The sequence below is a fragment of the Molothrus aeneus genome, chromosome 2, assembly GCF_037042795.1.
Source record: "Molothrus aeneus isolate 106 chromosome 2, BPBGC_Maene_1.0, whole genome shotgun sequence".
Classification (NCBI taxonomy): Eukaryota; Metazoa; Chordata; class Aves; order Passeriformes; family Icteridae; genus Molothrus; species Molothrus aeneus.
In genome coordinates this window covers 14,516,588-14,530,363 of record NC_089647.1, presented here as the reverse complement: position 1 = coordinate 14,530,363, position 13,776 = coordinate 14,516,588, and the positions used below count along the sequence as shown (strand labels likewise).

The 13,776-nt window shown below is 57.4% G+C and overlaps 1 pseudogene; it reads left to right on the top strand.

Annotated features, from left to right (window-relative positions):
* Window positions 1-1,266: 1,266 nt before the first annotated feature.
* Window positions 1,267-13,118, top strand: LOC136567897 (zinc finger protein 850-like; annotated as a pseudogene).
* Window positions 13,119-13,776: the final 658 nt, after the last annotated feature.

Sequence of the window (13,776 nt, the reverse complement as noted above, 5' to 3'; positions counted from 1 at the left end):
GTTGAATTACCCCCTGAATTACCCTGTGAGCAGTTGAATTACTGCACATTACCAGCAGATGCAGGGGGGTAATTCAGCGCAGTTTGGCCAGGAGAGGCGGCACGGCCGGCCATTGTGTTCCCCCACATGCTTTTGGGCTTAGAAAGGCACGCATTCCCCCCGAAAATTCATCTGGTGTGTTTTCCTTCCCATATAGTTCAGTATTTAATAGTCCTATTAAATCCAAAACGAGCCTCTGCGGTTTTATAACTCTTGGCCACCCCCAAAACCTTAATTTTGGGGTCCTGGTCCCCCCCAAAACCCGAGTTTGGGGTTCTGGCCACCCCAAAACCTGAGTTTGGAGTCCTGGCCTGCCCAAAACCTCAATTTTAGGGTCCTGGCTCCCCCAAAACCCAGATTTTGGTGTCCCGGCCCCCCCTTTCCCCCAGCACAAGCCATAGAAAGCCGGGGGGGCCCGGCACCGCCGTTGTACAAATGTAATAAAGCACCTGCTGCACCCCAAAACTGGCCTGGGGGATTCTGGGGAGTCCTGGGGGAGGTTTTGAGCAGACCACCAGGGGTTTAGGGCTTCCTGGGGGGGAGTTGGGATGTCCTGGGGGGATTTTGGGGAGTCCTGGGGGGGCTTGGGAACATGCTGGGTGGGTTTTGAGATGTCTGGGGGGATTTGGGGAGACCTGGGGGCCTTGGGGGCATCCTGCGGGGGAGTTGGGATGTTCTGGGGAGAATTTGAGGAGTCCTGGGGGCCTTGGGGGCATCCTGCGGGGGAGTTGGGATGTCGTGGGGAGAATTTGGGGAGTCCTGGGGGCCTTGGGGGGCATCCTGCGGGGGAGTTGGGATGTCCTGGGGAGAATTTGGGGAGTCCTGGGGGCCTTGGGGGCATCCTGCGGGGGAGTTGGGATGTCCTGGGGAGAATTTGGGGAGTCCTGGGGGCCTTGGGGGCATCCTGCGGGGGAGTTGGGATGTCCTGGGGAGAATTTGGGGAGTCCTGGGGGCCTTGGGGGGCATCCTGCGGGGGAGTTGGGATGTCGTGGGGAGAATTTGGGGAGTCCTGGGGGCCTTGGGGGCATCCTGCGGGGGAGTTGGGATGTCCTGGGGAGAATTTGGGGGAGTCCTTCGGAGTTTGGGGGAGTGCTGAGGGGTTTTCAGGGTTCCATCTCTTTCCTTGAGGAGGGATTGAGGAGGAGGAGAGAGGGAAGAGAAGGAGGTGGGGAAAGAGAGGAGGCGGAGGGAGGGAAAAGGAGGGCTGGCAGAGGAGGAGGAGGAGACCAGGGAGGATGGAAGAGGAGGAGCGGGAGGAAGAGGAAGAGGAGGGACAAAGAGGGATCAGGGCTGAGCTGAAGCAGCCGCGCGGTCGAACCCTGCCTGTGGGATCATCGCCCCCCGCATCGCGCAGGTGAGCGGCGAGGGAGAGCTCGGCTCAGATATCCCGGGGGGGGCTCTGGGTTGGGGTTTTTTTTTTTGGGGGGGGGGATGTTTGGAGAATGAAGAAGTCCAAAGTTGAGCGGAAAGGGCCCCTTGGGGGGACATCGGGGGGTGCCGGAGAGCGCCGCCATTGGCGGGAGCCTCAAGAGCCTGGAGAGGGGCAGGGATGACTCCTTGGAGCCGCTGCAGCCCAGAGCAGAGAATGAGGGGAGAAGGGACCCCGGGAGCCCAAAAAGCCCCGGCATCCCGAAATGGGGAGTGCGAAGAAGGGGGAGTGCTTCTCCGGGGACGCCCTGGGGGGATCTCTTTGCCCTTGCCTGTGGCACGGAGGCAAATCCCATCCTGTCCTTGTCCTTCCTCCCCCAGAGTAGGAGCTGAGCATGGAGAGCAGGGAGGACAAATGCCCACGGCAGAACCTGGTGGAAGAGGCCGTTTTGAGCGGCTCCACGGCGCAGGAAGCCAACGGGGAGGAAAAGCCCCAGAGATGCCACACGAAGAGGGGCTGCAAACGCAGATGGCGGGGATCTGAGGGGGAAAGAGCCAGCCTGGGCCGGGAAGGCGGACGGAGATCGAGCCAGAGCTCGGAGCTGGTGCTCCATGAGCAGCTCCATGATGGGGAGAAGCCCCACACGTGCATGGAGTGTGGGAAGAGCTTCAGGTGGAACTCCAAGCTCATCGAGCATCAGATCATCCACACTGAAGAACGGCCCTATGAGTGTGGGGAGTGTGGGAAGAGCTTCAGCTTCAGTTCCAGCCTGATCAAGCACCGGAAAATCCACACTGGGGAACGGCCCCACGAGTGTGGGGAGTGTGGGAAGACCTTCAGGACGAGCACCCACCTGATCAGCCACCGGATGACCCACACTGGTGAGAGACCCTACAAGTGTGGAGAGTGTGGACAGAGCTTTAGCCGGAAGTCCAACCTGATGCGGCACCAGGTGATCCACACGGGGGAGAAGCCCTACGAGTGTGGGGAATGTGGGAAGACCTTCAGGTGGAGCTCTGACCTAATCAAGCACCAGATGATCCACACTGGGGAGAGGCCCCACGAGTGTGGGGAGTGTGGGAAGAGCTTCAGCTGCAGCTCCCACCTGACCAGCCACCAGAGGACCCACACTGGGGAAAGGCCCTACGAGTGTGGGGAATGTGGGAAAAGCTTCAGCTGCAACTCCAGCCTCATAAAGCACCAGAGGACCCACACTGGGGAACAGCCCTATGAGTGTGGGGAGTGTGGGAAGAGCTTCAGCCAGAGCTCTGACCTCATCAAGCACCAGAGGATCCACACTGGGGAACGGCCATACAAATGTGGGGAGTGTGGGAAGAGCTTCAGATCAAGCTCTGACCTCATCAAGCACCAGAGAATCCACACTGGGGAACGGCCCTATGAGTGTGGGGAGTGTGGGAAGAGCTTCAGGGACCATGACACCCTGATCAGACACCGAAAGATCCACACTAGGGAGAGGCCTTACAAGTGTTTCGAATGTGGGAATAGCTTTCGGTTCAACACTCATCTTGTCCTGCACAATCTGAGTCACACAGAGGAGAGGCCACTCTGCTGCCCCGACTGTGGGAAGGGATTCAAGTACAACTCCCAACTCATCATCCACCAGCGAATCCACACCGGAGAGAGGCCCTACGAGTGTGGGGAATGTGGGAAGAGCTTCTCACAGAGCTCTCACTTGACCCGACACCGATGCAGCCACCGGTAAGGGAAGCCCTGCAAGTGCAACGAGGCAGGAAGAGCTTCGTGCGCTGCTCCAGCTCCATCCCCCACTGGAGGAACCACATTCCCTGTGATCCATGTTGGAAACACACCTGGCTGCTTCTCCTTTTGGTTGGGCCTTAATTTTTTTATCTTCTCCCTCTCTCTGCACTCCAAAAGCCTAAAGGGATGGATCTGTCACCTCAAAACCACTCAAACACCAGTGAAAACACTTCAGTCTTAAAGGAAAAGAGCTCAGCTCCACATCAAGGTGGCTTTTTCCCCGCTCAAAAAAACTCTAGCTTGTGACAAACTAACTCGATTCCACAGCCACCAGAATGAGATGGGGTTGGGAGGAGACTGGGAGAAGTGGGATCCCAATTTCGACCCTTGGGATGGGGATTGTGTGGGATGTATTTGATAGCAAATAAAAGTCTCAGACTTAGTGCTTTCTCTCCCGTTCATGTTCAGTCCGTTGCAGTTCTGTTTGCAGAGTGCCGCCGCCTCCCAGAGTGTCCCCTCACAGTGTCCGGCCTTGGCCTGAGCCCGCCCCTTTCCCTGCTCCCTTTCCCCTCACGGTTCCCGCCCTTTCCTCAGCCCCTTTCCCCTCACGGTTCCAGACTGTGAGGGGGGATGAACAGGGGGAGGGGAGATGAAAGAGGAGGGATGAAGGCGGAGAGAGAGCAGCGATGGAAGGAAGAGAAGGAGGTGGGGTTAGGGAGGAGGAGGAGGAGAAGGGATGGAAGGGGAGGGATGGAAGAGGAGAAGGAGGTGGAGATAACACAGAGGAGCGGGAGGAAGAGGAAGAACAAAGGCGGATCGAGGCTGAGCGGAAGCAGCCGTGCGGTCGAACGCCGCCTGAATTCGCAGCCCCCACGTGTGGGATCATCGCCCCCCCCGCATCGCGCAGGTGAGTGGGGAGGGGGAGCTTGGCTCAGATATCCGGGGGGGTCCCTGGGTTGGGGTTTTGGGGGGCTGCGAGGAGAATGAAGAAGTCCAAGGCTGAGCGGAAAAGGCCCCTTGGGGGCACATCGGGGGGTGCCGGTGCCGTCCTGCCGGGGACGCCCTGGAGGAGATCTCCTTGCCCTTGCCTGTGGCACGGAGGCAAATCCCATCCTGTCCTTGTCCTTCCTCCCCCAGAGTAGGAGCTGAGCATGGAGAGCAGGGAGGACAAATGCCCACGGCAGAACCTGGTGGAAGAGGCCGTTTTGAGCGGCTCCACGGCGCAGGAAGCCAACGGGGAGGAAAAGCCCCGGAGATCCCGCACGAGGAGGGGCTGCAAACGCAGATGGCGGGGATCTGAGGGGGAAAGAGCCAGCCTGGACCGGGAAGGCGGACGGAGATCGAGCCAGAGCTCGGAGCTGGTGCTCCATGAGCAGCTCCATGATGGGGAGAAGCCCCACACATGCGTGGAGTGTGGGAAGAGCTTCAGGTGGAACTGCGACCTGATCAAGCACCAGAGGACCCACACTGGGGAGAAGCCCTATGAGTGTGGGGAGTGTGGGAAGAGCTTCAGCCGGAGCTGCCACCTGATCCAACATCAGGTGATCCACACTGGGGAACGACCCTACGAGTGTGGGGAGTGTGGGAAGAGCTTCAGGTGGAGCTCTGACCTGATCAAGCATCAGATGGTCCACACTGGGGAGAGGCCGTATGAATGTGGGGAGTGTGGGAAGAGGTTCAGGTCGAGCACCCATCTGATCAGGCACCAGGTGACCCACACTGGGGAGAAACCCTATGAGTGTGGGGAATGTGGGAAGAGCTTTGGACAAAGAGAGAGCCTGATCCAGCACCAGAGGACCCATACTGGGGAACGGCCCTATGAGTGTGGGCACTGTGGGAAAAGCTTCACCCAGCGCTCCAGCCTGATCCAGCACCAATTGACCCACACTGGGGAACGGCCACATGAGTGTGGGCAGTGTGGGAAGAGGTTTCAGACCACCTCCAGTCTCCTCTTGCACCAGCGGATTCACACAGAGGAGAAGCCCTTCCTCTGCCCCGACTGCGGGAGGGGATTCAGGCAGAACTCCAACCTCATCCAACACCAGCGCATCCACACTGGAGAGAGGCCCTACGAGTGTGGGGAATGTGGGAAGACCTTCAGACTGAGCTCGCATCTGATCAGCCACCAGGTGATCCACACCGGGGAGAGGCCCTACCAGTGTGTTGAGTGTGGGAAGAGCTTCAGCTGGAGCTCTGACTTGATCAAGCACCAGAGGACCCACAGTGCTGAGAGCCCCTACAAGTGTGGGGAGTGCGGGAAGAGCTTCAGCCACCATTGCTCCCTGATCAGGCACCAGAGGAGCCACACTGGGGAGAGGCCCTACGAGTGTTCCGAGTGTGGGAAGGGCTTTACAAGCAGCTCCAAACTCCTCCGACACTATTGGATTCACACAGAGGAGAGGCCATTCCAATGCTCCGACTGCGGGAAGGGATTCAGGCAGAACTCCCAACTCATCATCCATCGGCGCATCCACACTGGGGAGAGGCCCTACGAGTGTCCCCAGTGTGGGAAGAGCTTCTCCAGCAGCTCTAACTTGAGCAAACACCAACGGAGGCACCAGTAAGGAAGCCCTGCGAGTGCTCCGAGTGTGGGAAGAGCTTCATGCGCTGCTCCAGCTCCATCCCCCACTGGAGGAGGCACTTTGGGCACAGCCCTGGTCACTCACATTCCCTGTGATCCATGCTGGGAACACACCTGGCTGCTGCTTCTTTTAGTTTCACCTTCATTTCTTTTTGTTCTCCATCTCTTTGCACTCCAAAAGCCAATATGGATACATCTGTAACCTCAAAACCACTCAAATCCCAGTGAAAACAGCTCACTCCCACCCTGGAAGTGCTCACACCCACCTCAAAAAAACTCAATGTGATATCAAACTAACTCGATTCCACAGCCACCAGAGTAAGATGGAGTTGGGAGGAGACTGGGAGAAGTGGGATCCCAATTTGGAGCGGTGGGATGGGGGATTGTGTGGGGCTGGGTGTGGGGGATGTATTTGATAGCAAATAAAAGTCTCAGACTTAGTGCTTTCTCTCCCGTTCATGTTCAGTCCGTTGCAGTTCTGTTTGCAGAGTGCCGCCGCCTCCCAGAGTGTCCCCTCACAGTGTCCGGCCTTGGCCTGAGCCCGCCCCTTTCCCTGCCCCCTTTCCCCTCACGGTTCCCGCCCTTTCCTCACCCCCTTTCTCCTCACGGTTCCGGCCTTTGGGAACGGGGGAGGAGGAGGAGGGAGGGAAGAAGAGGCCGAGCGGCTGCAGCAGGAGAGGAGAGGGAGAATTTCGTGGTCCTGGCGCTCCATGAAGTCGCCACAGCCCCTGGAGCATCGCCCCCCCCATCCTGCAGGTGCCTGGGTTGGCGGAGCTGAGCCCAAATATCCCGGGGAGTGCCTGGGTTTGGGGTTTTTTGGGGGGATGTTTGCAGCTGGAAGGCCTCCAAAGCTGAACTGCAGATGGACATCGCGGGGACATCGGGGGGTCCCCAGGAGGTGCTTTTGGGGGGTCTGGGTGCCAGCAATGTCTACTCCAAGTATGAGCCCAGTTGGTCCCCCCGTGTGCTTCCACTTTCCTCGGCACTCCCAGTATGAGCTTTCTCACTCCCAGTATGAGCCCAGTCACTCCCAATATGAGCCTAGTCACTCCCTGCCGGATCCCAGTCACTCCCACTACGGGCCCAGTTCCTCCCAGTCATTCCCTCTGATGATGCAATTTGCTGACATGAACATCCCAGTTTCATCCAGTGTGTTCCCAGTTCTCCCAGTTTCCCCTGGCATAATAATAGTCACACACAGCATGGTCCCAGTATAATCTCAGTTGCTTCCAGTCTCTCCCAGTATGGTCCCAGCTGCCTCCAGTGTGGTTCCAGTTGCTTCCTAGATCAGCCCAGTCAGTCCCAGTATGATGCCATGTGCTCCCAGTTGCTCCCAGTCAGGCCCAGTATAGGGGATGATGTGCAGGGTATGTTCCCAGTCACTCTCAGATACTCCCAGTATTAGTCCAGTCACTCCCAGTATGATCCAAATATGGCCCCAGTGCTCCCAGTCACTGCCAGAATAAACCAGTTTTGCTCTACGTAGTTCCAGTTCCTCTTGTTCACCTCCACTTTCCTTCCAGTCACTCCTAGTACCCCCCAGTGTACCCCAGTTCCCTCCAGCATCTTTCCAATTCCTTCCAGTATGATCCCATTTGCTCACAAGCACTCCCAGTCAGCCTCAGTGTAGTGGCATTCACTGCCAGTATGATCCCAGACACCTCCAGCATGATCCCAGTTCATCCCAGTATAAGTCCAGCAGTTTCCAATCAGCCCCAGCATGCTCCCAGTCACTCCCAGTTCCTCCCAGTTGCTCCTGCCGTGATCCCAGTTACTCACAGCTGCTCCCTGTCATCCTCAGCATAATCCCAGTCACTCCCAGAATATCCCATTTGCCCCTAACATGGTCTCAAGTGCCACCCGCAGGCTCCTATTCACTCCCAGTATGATCCCAGTGTGATCCCAGTCTCCATCAGTGTGATCACAGTCTGCCCTGGTATGGCAGTATGATCCCAATATGATGTCAGTACAAAGCCAGTACAGTCCCAGTCACTCCCAGTACGATCCCAGTCCAGCCCAGTCCCTGGCAGTGCTGCCACTGCTGGGATCCCCCAGCCCGCTGTGCGTTCCCGCCTCGCGGATGTGCCGAGAGGAGCCCCAAGGGCTGGCAGTGCCCAGGCAGGGTCCCCAGCAAGTCCCAGTTTGGATGTGCAGCCCCCAGTTTGCCCAGTTTGCCTCTCCTTCGGCCCGGGCCGGGTTCCCCCGCCCGCAGCGGCTGGGAGCAGCCGAGAGCCCCGCGCTGCCCATCCCGACCTGTCCCGGCTCCATCCCCGCTCCTGCCGCGGCTGCGAGAACGGGCACCGAGGGCGTCGCTGCTGCTGGGGGAGGAGGAGGAGGGATGGAAGGGGAGGGATGAAGGAGGAGAAGGAGGTGGGGTAAGGGGGGAGGAGCAGGGGGAGGGGAGATGGAAGAGGAGGGATGAAGGCGGAGAGAGAGCAGCGATGGAAGGAGGAGGAGGAGAAGGGATGGAAGGGGAGGGATGTAAGAGGAGAAGGAGGTGGAGATAACACAGAGGGGGAGGAGGAGGGGCGATGGAAGAGGAGGAGCGGGAGGAAGAGGAGGGGCAAAGGCGGATCGAGGCTGAGCGGAAGCAGCCGTGCGGTCGAACGCTGCCTGAATTCGCAGCCCCCACGTGTGGGATCATCGCCCCTCCCCCATCGCGCGGTGAGTGGGGAAGGGGAGCTCGGCTCAGATATCCGGGGGGGTCCCTGGGTTGGGTTTTTTGGGGGGATGTTTGGAGAATGAAGAAGTCCAAGGCTGAGCGGAAAAGGCCCCTTGGGGGGACATCGGTGGGTGCCGGCGGCGGCTGTCGGCAGAGGCAGCCTGGAGGAGCAGAGCCCTGTGTCCCCCAGGAGCCCAAAGTGGGGAGCCCAGAGAGGGGGGAGCGCCGCCATTGGCGAGAGCCTCAAGAGCCTGGAGAGGGGCAGGGGGGACTCCTTGGAGCCGCTGCAGCCCAGAGCAGAGAATGAGGGGAGAAGGGACCCCGGGAGCCCAAAAAGCCCCGGCATCCCGAAATGGGGAGAGCGAAGAAAAGGGAGCTTTTGGGATTGCTGGGACTGCCAGCAGCCTGGGCAAGGTGGGCACCGAGGAGAAGGGGGACCCCCAATCCAAGCGTGACCCCCAGCAGCTGGGACAGGGGGGAACCCCCGAACACCAGAGGAGAGGGACCAGGGACGGGGAACTCCTGGGAGGCTTTTTCAGGGCTGAATCTTGGTGTTTGGGAGTGTCATGGTTTGACACTGGCACAATGCCAGTGCCCCCATGAAGATACCTTCTCCCTGGTTTCTGCTGTGAGATGTGACCAGGAATAAGCAAAGCAGGCTCCTACTTAGGGAAGAAAGAAAACAAAACTTTATTAACTACACTACAACTATGGATAAAAAGGAACACACACAGGGAAAAGGAAAACCTTACAAATACATTTCCTCCTCCCCCCATCAAATTTCCAATACAATGCATCTATTCCCCAAATCACCAACTCTTAGTCCAGAACCACCCTTCAAACAATCAATCCTCAGTTCATCAAGAGGAGAGGAGTCCTTCTTGTACCATGGGCTTCCCCTGGAAACACAGCTGAAGCCTCGTGTGTTTCCGTGTCACTCGTGGCACCGCCCAGAGTACATCTGCTGTCGTGACCTCTTCCTTTTCATGTCCAGTGCTCTCACCACTGAACACGGACCAGAGCTGCTTCTAGGGTTGTCTTTTAAGGATGCCTTGTCCCGATCCAAAAAAGGCACAGTCTCTCCTTTGGGACACCTGTCCCCACAATCTCTCCTTTGGGACACCTGTCCCCACAATCTCTCTTTTGGGACACCTGTCCCCCCCATATTTTTTCACCCCCTGGGGCCGAGGGGCACCAACACTGAACCCTCTTGGTTCTGAGGCCATTGCCTCCCCCTAGAATGCAGTCTCTGTGTCACAAGGAACATGGTTCTGTCCATGGCTGTACAAAAAGAGTCCAGCAAAAGCCACTCCATCATCTCTTCCCACTAGGGTTCTTCTCTACTCTTCTACTATCTCTCGCTCACCCAGACCTCTCTCACACTTGCACATTTCCTTCCTCGTCTTCCACTCTATCTTCTAGGAGAGGTCAATGATCTGTAAAGTTCTCATTCTCCAAAAAGGGGTTAAAAGCTCCTACAAGCGGCCGGCTGAACCCCCCCTTCTTCTCCTTCCCAGCCGTGCTGCCGGCACAGGCCCATGTTTATCAAGCTTCAAGGTTACAGTCTCAGGCAGCGGCTCTCTCTCTCTCTCTCTCTCTCTCTCTCTCTCTCTCTCTCTCTCTCTCTCTCTCTCTCTCTCTCTCTCTCTCTCTCTCTCTCTCTCTCTCTCTCTCAGTGGGGGCTGCCCGATGGCTCCCGGTGTCTCTCTCTCTCTCTCTCTCTCTCTCTCTTCCACCCTTCCACCCCCGGGCTCAGGCCTACCTCTCCCGGCCACATGGCTTTTCCCCTTCCCCCACCCAGCCAGCAGCTGGGCTGGGGGAGAGACCCGAACTCTTTCCTGCCGGAGACCCAAGAGGAGCCTCTCAGGGGAGAGCCCTGCTTTTAACCCCGTGTTCTCAGAGGCAGATCCATGTCCTAATGGCCAGGTTAGATGCCAATATTAAAGTCTGAATATCCATTGGCCCAAACACAACATCCCAAAAAACACATTTCCTGTCAAACCACCACAGGGAGGTTTTTATGGAGCCCAGATGGCCGGTGACTTGTAGAGATGGACTCGGGCAGAGGGACCTTCAAACTAAACGTGTGTTGGGGAAGATGGAACAGGAAAGCCTTATAAATATGATTGTCTGGCAAAAGATTTTGAGAATATGGAAAGCAGAAGCAAGATTGAAATGAAAGCCAGCTTTGAGATACCTTAGTTACTGAACAACTGGAAAACAATGGTGTGGCCCGACTGAAGGTACTCCCCTTTTGATGAAAGAATTCCCTCTGCTTACAGACAGGTCCAGGGGTCAGAGCAGACTCTACTAGCTTAGCAGAAGGGGTCCAAAGAGTAATTTTTAGGGTTTAAAATGTAACACAGTATGGTGATGTAATGATTTTTATAGGTTGTATGTAAATGCTATAGGATTTGTATATTGTACTAGATTGGTTAGTGAGAAATAGAATATTCAACACAGAAGAAGATTTATTGTATTGTAATGGGAACCTCACTCTCTTACCCTTTTTACTCCCTTACTCTCTTACCCTCTCATCCTCTCTCCCCCTCTCTTCTCTCGGGCCTGCTCCGAGCTGTGCCTGGCAGCTCCAAGCAGGGCCCTGCACCCAGGCCCTTTGCAATAAACCACAAGTTCCACAACCTGGCTTCAGAGATCTCTCGTCTCCATCCGTCCTGACCGTCCTACCCCCCCAACGCTCCTACAAACGTGCTCATTCCTTGTTTTCCCCAAACCAGGATTTCCCATTGCCAACCCTTGGGAGGCTGCGAGGAAAAGGAAGATGCCCCGGGACACTGAGGCAGGTGAGGAGGAAGTCAGTGCCCCTTTCCCCCTCTGTGCTGCTCCATCTCCCAGCCCAGCACGGTCCTGGCTGCAGCACAGCCCTGGGGGGATCTCTTTGCCCTTGCCTGTGGCAGGGAGGCAAATCCCATCCTGTCCTTGTCCTTCCTCCCCCAGAGCAGGAGCTGAGCATGGAGAGCAGGGAGGACAAATGCCCACGGCAGAACCTGGTGGAAGAGGCCGTTTTGAGCGGCTCCACGGTGCAGGAAGCCAACGGGGAGGAAAAGCCCCAGAGATCCCGCACGAGGAGGGGCTGCAAACGCAGATGGCGGGGATCTGAGGGGGAAGGAGCCAGCCTGGGCAGGGAAGGTGGCCAGAGATCGAGCCAGAGCTCGGAGCTGGTGCTCCATGAGCAGCTCCATGATGGGGAGAAGCCCCACACATGCGTGGAGTGTGGGAAGAGCTTCAGGTGGAACTGCGACCTGATCAAGCACCAGAGGACCCACACTGGGGAGAAGCCCTATGAGTGTGGGGAGTGTGGGAAGAGCTTCAGGTGCAGCTCCCACCTCATCCAGCACCAGAGGACCCACATAGGGGAGAAGCCCTATGAGTGTGGGGAATGTGGGAAGAGCTTCAGTCAGAGCTCCAGCCTGATCCTGCACCAGAGGATCCACACTGGGGAACGGCCCTATGAGTGTGGGGAGTGTGGACAGAGCTTCAGCCAGAGTTCTCACCTGATCAAGCACCAGGTGATCCACACTAGGGAATGGCCCTACAAATGTGAGGAGTGTGGGAAGGGTTTCATTCGGAGCTCCCACCTGACCAGCCACCAGAGGACCCACACTGGGGAACGGCCCTATGAGTGCGGGGAATGTGGACAGAGCTTCAGGTGGAGGTCTGACCTGATCAGCCACCAGAGGATTCACACTGGGGAGCGGCCCTACGAGTGTGGGGAGTGTGGGAAGAGCTTCAGAGAGAGCTCCAGCCTCATAAAGCACCAGAGGACCCACACTGGGGAGAGGCCCTACCAGTGTGGGGAGTGTGGGAAGAGCTTCAGCTTGGGCACCAGCCTGATCAGCCACCAGAGGATCCACACTGGGGAGAGGCCCTACAAGTGTTCCAAGTGTGGACAGAGCTTCAGCCAGAGGTCCCACCTGATCACGCACCAGATGACCCACACTGGGGAGAGGCCCTACGAGTGTTCCAAGTGTGGGAAGAGGTTTAAGATCAGCTCCCATCTCCTCCGGCACTATCAGATTCACAGGGAGGAGAGGCCCTTCCAATGCCCTGAATGTGGGAAGGGATTCAGGCAGAACTCCACCCTCATCACCCACCGGCGCATCCACACTGGGGAGAGGCCCTATGGGTGTGATAAATGCGGGAAGAGGTTTCTGACCAGCTCCAGTCTCCTCCTGCACTATCGGATTCACACAGAAGAGAGGCCCTACAAGTGTCCCCAGTGTGGGAAGAGCTTCTCACAGAGCTCTTACTTGACCCAACACCAACGGAGGCACCGGTAAGGGAAGCCCTGCGAGAGCCCCGAGTGTGGGAAGAGCTGCTCCAGCTCCATCCCCCACTGGAGGAGGCACTTTGGGCACAGCCCTGGTCACTCACATTCCCTGTGATCCATGCTGGGAGCACACCTGGCTGCTGCTTCTTTTAGTTTCACCTTCATTTCTTTTTGTTCTCCATCTCTTTGCACTCCAAAAGCCAATATGGGTACATCTGTAACCTCAAAACCACTCAAATCCCAGTGAAAACAGCTCAGTCCCACCCCGGAAGTGCTCACACCCACCTCAAAAAACTCAGTGTCATACCAAACTAACTCGATTCCACAGCCACCAGAGTAAGATGGAGTTGAGAGGAGATTGGGAGAAGTGGGATCCCAATTTGGAGCGGTGGGATGGGGATTGTGTGGGGCTGAGTGTGTGGGATGTATTTGATAGCAAATAAAAGTCTCAGACTTAGTGCTTTCTCTCCCGTTCATGTTCAGTCCATTGCAGTTCTGTTTGCAGAGTGCCGCCGCCTCCCAGAGTGTCCCCTCACAGTGTCCGGCCTTGGCCTGAGCCCGCCCCTTTCCCTGCCCCCTTTCCCCTCACGGTTCCTGCCCTTTCCTCACCCCATTTCCCCTCACGGTTCCCGCCCTTTCCTTGCCCCCTTTGCCCTCACGGTTCGGCCTTTGGGAACGGGAAGAGGAGGAGGAGGGAGAGAGGAAGAGGCCGAGCGGCCGCAGCAGGAGAGGAAGAGGAGAATTTCGTGGCTCTGACGCTCTCTGAAGTCGCCGCAGCCCTGGGAGCATCGCCCCCCATCCTGGGCAGGGGGAGCTAAGCCCAAATATCCCGGGGGGTGCCTGGGTTTGGGGTTTTTTGGGGGCGATGTTTGCAGCTGGCAGGCCTCCAAAGCCGAGCCGCAGATGGACCTCAGGGGGTCTCGAAGCTGGCAGTGTCCTCCCAGTATGAGCCCAGTTGCTCCCCCATGTGCTTTCAGTTTCCTCGGCACTCCCAGTACAATCCTGGTAACTTCCCCCGCCTCCCTGCATGATCCCAGGCACTCCCAGACGAGGTCAGTCCCTCCCAGTCCTTCCCAATGATGATGCGAATTGCTCCCAGCACAGTTCGAGTTGCT